At 36.3% G+C, this 6,536-nt stretch overlaps 1 long non-coding RNA gene across 1 annotated transcript in view; it reads left to right on the top strand.

Moving 5' to 3' along the window:
* The first annotated feature begins 2,319 nt into the window (after nt 1-2,319).
* Nucleotides 2,320-6,536, top strand: part of LOC140343089 (uncharacterized) — a 6,102-nt gene continuing 1,885 nt past the window's right edge. Inside the window, exons 1-2 of the long non-coding RNA XR_011923250.1 lie at nt 2,320-2,853; nt 4,114-4,221. This is a non-coding gene — a long non-coding RNA (uncharacterized lncRNA). The remainder of the gene's footprint in view (nt 2,854-4,113; nt 4,222-6,536) is intronic.

The following is a 6,536-nucleotide window of genomic DNA, read 5'->3' as shown; positions in this document are numbered from 1 at the left end:
GGGGTGACGGGGGACACATAGCTGCTACCTCTGCGTTATAGACGAGCTGCCTCCTGTATGTATTTCCCGGGGAGGGGCGCCCTGTAATGAGTCCGGGCAATTTGTGTTGAGATCCCACTACAAAAATGGCTAAGCTCAAACTAGCGGTGCAGATAACGCTTCCTGATGAATCTTGCCCACAGTTGGGATTCTACATATGGAATCTCACTTGCTGAACCTGTGAAACAGGAATGGCAATGTAATGAGTTGTTCAGTGCCATTTGCTATCACTATCACTGTGATTGGGTGGCATAGCAATAGGTAAGGTGACAACCACCAGGAGCCAGGTTGCTGTGCAGATACTGCTTCTTCAAGTCATTGAACCTTGCCCACAGTTGAGATTCTACATATAGCGTCTCACTTGGAGCCACCTATAAAAAATTAATGGGGACAGTACTAGTTCAGTGCCACCAGCTTAACAAATGCTGCCTTGTTAAAAAATGGCACTGTGGTTGGGTGGCCTCTGCCAGTATCTTCAGCATTTAACGTGAGCTCTGGATGTTTGTTTGCAGTAGCCATACTGTGACACGGATGCATTCATTTATGTGTTTTATAGTCTGGGCTGCGGAGACCTCAGGCAGGATGATGCATCGGCTGACGTGCTTCAAAGCTGTGTACAAACTAGGTCCTGAAGTCTAGGTGTACCCAATGTACTCAGACATTTGTCTTCATACACGGTCCTGGCAAATGGCACATTCATAGCCTTTGCAGGGAATTTTAAACTTTTCTGCGCTAAAAGAAGTTCCCTGTTTGATTGAGATTGAATTCCTAGTGTTCCTACAGAACAACATATAAGTTGGGATGTTAAAAACTTTTAAGGCTGTGGAGAAAAAAGAAAACAAATATATCTGCTACATATAGGAAATCATAACTGCAGTATTTTACATTTTCTAGGTTGAGTTTAGATATATACTTTAGGGATTTCCACCTAGAACAGAGGAATGTTCAGGGCAGCTGTTTTGGCTGTCTAAAAAATAAATGCATCTAAACCCAAAAATGAAAATGTTATATATTGCAGTTTAGCAGTCCTTGCAATGGGTGGCTGCATTAGTTTTCTTTTTAATGAAGCTGTGTGTCATTCAGATGGTAAGACGTCGGGGACTGGAAACTGTGCATCCAATTTCTTGTTACTACGGTGTCATTGTTTCCATGTACCTACGGTACAACAATCTACGGTCTGGTACGGTACATTTACACATTCAATGACAATCAAGTCATCATCTTCTGGAACATCATCATAACAATCCTCACTCTGAATTTCCAGGTCAGTTACCGGTACTTCTGACTCCATTTCTTTTAGAATCAGTGGACCAAATCTCCCATGTTTAGCAATAGCACTGTCCTTAAAGGAGTACTTCTTATCAAGGTAGTCTGCTCATAGTGCATGTTCAATGCAACTATCAGTGATTTTCTCCCATGATTTCTTCACCCAAGTCACAACCTCTTGCAGTTTAGGCTTCACAAAGTTTCCGCGCTGATTTCTCTCCATTCTATTTTCAGTGTAGTCATTAATTTCCATGTGCAGATTGTCTTTGAATGGCTTGTTTATTGCAATATCAAGAGTCTGGAGATAGGCAGTCATTCCTGCGGGAATCATTACTTGATCTATTTTTCTTTCATGAAGAAATGACTTTAGCACGGTGAGTGCTGGCTGCATCCCAGACTAGTAGACCTCTTTGGCTCCCTCGCATAACAAGTGGCAGCATTAAATTGACCCACTTTCTTATAACTGCTTGTGTGGCCCAGGCTTTTTCAGTTTCAATACTTTTTTACCAACGATTTTTTGCCCAATCGATCGTTCGTCGTTCGATTGGAACGATAAAAATTGGAAGTGTGTACGCACCTTTACTCAAGTTAAGAAACTAATGACTTTTTACATTTTTAATGCAATATATTTAGTTATGGTAATTACATAAATACTAGAATACAAGTTGGCCATTTGTGTACGAAAAAAACCCCCACCAATTTTAGGTACATTTGCTGGTTGCATTCAATTAAGCTAGCATATATTTCAATTATCCAATCTGTTAATATTGAAACTTTTTTTTTTTATTGAATCAAACAGAACTCAATTCTGTACCTCATTTCATTTAATTTTCCACTGATGCTAGAATATTATAGTATTTAGGGTGCATGAGTGCAATCTGGTTACTATGGTATTTGTTTTAGATGTTTGTGGCAGTATAACATAAAGTAAAAATTCTGAGTTTAGGTAACTCCTAGGTTAGCTATACCCTAACCCTTATGATTGTACTGTTACATTTCAATTACATTCAATCTGTATTGCAGTCAGTAAATAGTCTGTGTTTTATGCCACTGTTGTTATAGCTAAATGTAATTGTACAATCAAACTTTATAATGTTTTGTCAGTGTAATATGTTTATTCTTGTTTAAGAGTTAAAAATAAATTCTGGCCTTTTAGATTCAGAGATCCAAAGGTTGTCCTCTGCTTTGCAGAATTACTGTACAACCCTCTTTAAGTTGACCAGACATTGAAGCCCAATGCTAACTAACCAATTGGTATCCAGTAAGTAACCTTGCACTACGTACTACAATGGTTAGATTAAAATGTGTAGGGTAAGATTGTATGTGTAGGAATGGAACATTAATACTGTTGGTCCCAGTGATTTTTTTATGATTTTTTTTTGTGCCAAATATTGTTATAGTGTTTTATAAATATTTATGTTTTGTTTATGTAATCTCTGTAACAAAGACCTTTTCTTTTCTTCTTAGGCAATTGTTGATACACCAACAAGCCCAGTAACAAGTGGCCTTCCCCTTTTTGTTGTTATCACAGTGACAGCTATTAAACAGGTAATAGACTCGGACACAGACCTTAATGGAGGTAGTTTAATCTGTGTTGATTTAAAGCATGCTGGAAGATTCTGGGGGAAAATATTCACTAAAAATAAATGTGGGGGAAACTGTTGATTGAAGGAGCAGTCTGCACAATCATTGAGGCTCTTGCTTGCAGCAGCTGAAAGACTTGTTTGTGTGGTTGTTTTATTAGTCTAACATTTTGTGTGTAGAAATTTTACCCATTGTTACTTATTGATTGTGAATATTGGCCAACATGAACTGATGTAGTAAAAAATAACAAAATTACAACTCATTCTGTCTGCTTTTTACTAGATCTGCAGACGTTGGTATTGTGCATGAAACAATAATGACTGTTTTGATTTAATTACATCTCCACAATTTAAAAAAAAAAAACGCCCAGGTGGTTAATAATAAACTTTAAATTTTTTTTTTTTATAAAACATTATAAAAAAAAAAATCTTTAAAAAAAAAATAGTGTATAATGTAATGGAACTGTACAGTAGCTTATATAATGTGTGTGTGTGTGTGTGTGTGTATATATATATATAATTATATAAAGATTTCTTTGTATTGGACTCAATACAGCTTTTTTTTTTTTTGAGTTCAATACAAAGAGATTTAAATTTCCCGCACCGACGCTTGCAGTGACGTCACCGGGAAACCCCGGAGATCATTACTGCACATGCCGGATGAAGACAGAAGACTTCTCCGGAGGAGCTGCGGGGACAAGGTAAGTATTTATTTTTTTCATTTGTAATCCGATTGTCATACAATGTTGAATGACAATCGGATTGCACTGTAACGCGTGTTTTTTTTAGCTACCCCGTATGTTTTTAGCTACCCCGCGCCTGGTTCGGAGTAACCGATAGTAGCAAGTTTTCTTAACCAGAACCAGACGCAGGCTAACCGCCCAAGTGGTAATCCAAAATTGCCCCTGATGCATGTTTTGTCCCTTTCATTATTAAACTCACTTGGTAAAATATTGGAGAAAACCTTATGCACTTTGGGGGTCCCCTCAGCTGTACAAATAAGAAACATGCAAAGAACAAAAGTGTCTAAATAATGAACATTAACCTATGTTACAAACTTGCCCCTCTGTAAACATTCAATAGTTTAGTATTACATTATGTACATAGATGTGAAATGGGTTTATGTATTGTTTGCAATACTTGCAAATACTTAAGATGTTTGGTTTGAAAAGGGCTGTCCCGTTTACACATTTGATCAATGTTATACAATTTTTTTCTTTTGCAGGGCTATGAAGATTGGTTAAGACACCGAGCTGACAATGAGGTTAATAAGAGCACAGTGAACATCATTGAGAATTGCAAGCGTGTCAAGAAAGAAAGTGAAAATATCAAGGTAATAGTTCAGATGCCTGTAAACAAGAAAAAAAACAAAAAAGTGATAATTGCACCAATTCTACAAAATATTTTTCCAACAATTTTAAGGCAAATTACATTTTAGTGTATATGGAGTACTTCTTAGTAATATTAATCACTTTTCTTGAGTTGCACTGCTCCACAGTACTGCACAGTGGTTGTACGGTGTAGGGACATTTTTTTCCCTATTATTTGAGTTCCTCATTGTGTGGTTACTGTTAATAAATTTTCAGAATATTTTAACGTTCACAGAAAGTTGCATTTTTAAAAAGTGTAAAACATCTATTTCTATATTGTGTGTCTTCTCTGTGTCTGATGTGTCCATCAGAAGGTTCTTATTCCTTTTTTAGAACAGTGTGTTTTATTTCAAACTGAATTACACTTACACTTGCATTTTTTTTAACTTATTATAGCCCTGATGTTATAAAAAAAAAAATGTAGCACCCTGGTGCTATTCCCAAAAGCCTCACAACACAACAAGATTTAGCGTCAGTCTTTTTCTTGGTGAAATCCAGTATGTCCGCAACCCTCCTCTTAAGTGTCTGTGCTGGTAGGGGCTCAGGCCTCATTAGATAATCAATGTTCTCTGCATTGAGAACTTAGAACAGGTTACAAGGAATTTGTTGATAGGTCTGAATAGAAGGAAAAAGTAGAAAATAGAATCATGTGGGATGAGAAGCATAGACCTGGGACTGAAATTATGAAATTGCTGTAACAGGTACTGGTTATATAATTTTATGACGTTTTATAATACTTTAGTGTAATCTGTTTTTATGTTGGAATTGGAGAGAAGGAGTCATTACCCCCATGGCTACTCATCAAATACAGAGGCCAGACAGTAGGGAGTGGTGTGGTTTGAAAAAAAATTTTAGGGGAAGAGTCAAGTACAAACAATCTCATACAACCCTGGTGTTCTTATTACACAGAGTAGTAAACGCTACCCATCCAATAAGAACGTTGGTTTCTGAGTCTTATCTTTGGGGCAGGCAGATGTGGGAAAAATTGCAACTGAGGTTGGAAGCCACCCATCAAGATATTCGTTAAATTCCAAGCAGAAAATCAAGCATATGCTTTCTATAATAAACTCTTCTAGGAAGGGTCCTCTCCTCCATTTGTGTCATTGTTTATATGTGTCTGTTATTTTCTATTCCAATTTAATGTACAGTGCTGCGTAATATGTTGCTGCTATCCTGTGAAGGGAATCGGTTTCAGAGGTTTTACTTGACTGGTTCATAAAATAGGCAAAATAATTTGTGAAGTTGCCAGTGTGGCTTTGATGTATTTAAAGTGAACCTCACATATGTTTTCTCCATTCCTCTCGGCTAAATGTAACTCTTCACATTAATAAATTAGGCTTTGGCTTTTATTTACACTTTTCTGTAAAATATACATGTTTTATGACTGGGTTTTATTGAGCTACTTGGCAACATAAATTATGCTTTTACATATTACTTGGAATACACTCTGTGCAGTTATTACTATATTCTAAAAAGTAATATTAAATTATTTGGATTTCAGATTCCAAGCCTGTATAGTACATGAAGCAACTTAAGATTTTGTACTGGCTGTGGTAGCAATAATCAATTAAAAGTAGCATTTTTATCAGTGGCCGTTGCAGTTGCAGCAGTCGTTGCATTTTTTTTTTATTAGTGGCTGCAGCAGAAGGAAGAAGAATCTCACAGGAGACATATGTACACCGAGTTGAAAAAAAACCACATTGCATCAATAGATCCTCAAGACCTTTTATGAGTACTATTTTTATATATATATATATATATATATATATATATATATATAGATATATATATATATATATATATATATAGGGATGTTTATACATAATCCCCATGTTTTATAAAGTGCAGCTTTACTAAATGTGAAAGGATTCCTGCCTTGAAGAAAGAAAGACTAGGTCTACATATGATAGCACAATAAGTAGGTAAACCGTTCTTTTGTGAAGAATTGTTCTTGCATCATTTGTGCTAATAAAACAGTTACTCTTGTGCAATTTTAAAGTGTTCATAGCCTTGTTGGTGGTTGTGTATCTTGAAAGCTAATTTGGTAAAAAGCCACAAGTTATTAAATTATGGTATTTAGTAATAGCTGTTTTTCTCTACTTCTGCAGCTGTATATAGATCTCAGTGTTCTCCCCAGAATTTTTTTTTTCAGCCGGTTGTTGGGAAGCTGTAGGCGGGTGGTAAAAAAAAGGGGGTGTGGCAAAACACGGCAAATTTAGTGCTCCCAGTTGTTTATGCCATGGGTAATCAGTAACCTCTTATTGTTTCAGTGTTCTAC

The sequence above is a fragment of the Pyxicephalus adspersus genome, chromosome Z (assembly GCF_032062135.1).
Source record: "Pyxicephalus adspersus chromosome Z, UCB_Pads_2.0, whole genome shotgun sequence".
Classification (NCBI taxonomy): domain Eukaryota; kingdom Metazoa; phylum Chordata; class Amphibia; order Anura; family Pyxicephalidae; genus Pyxicephalus; species Pyxicephalus adspersus.
This window is presented reverse-complemented; position numbering and strand designations above follow the sequence as displayed.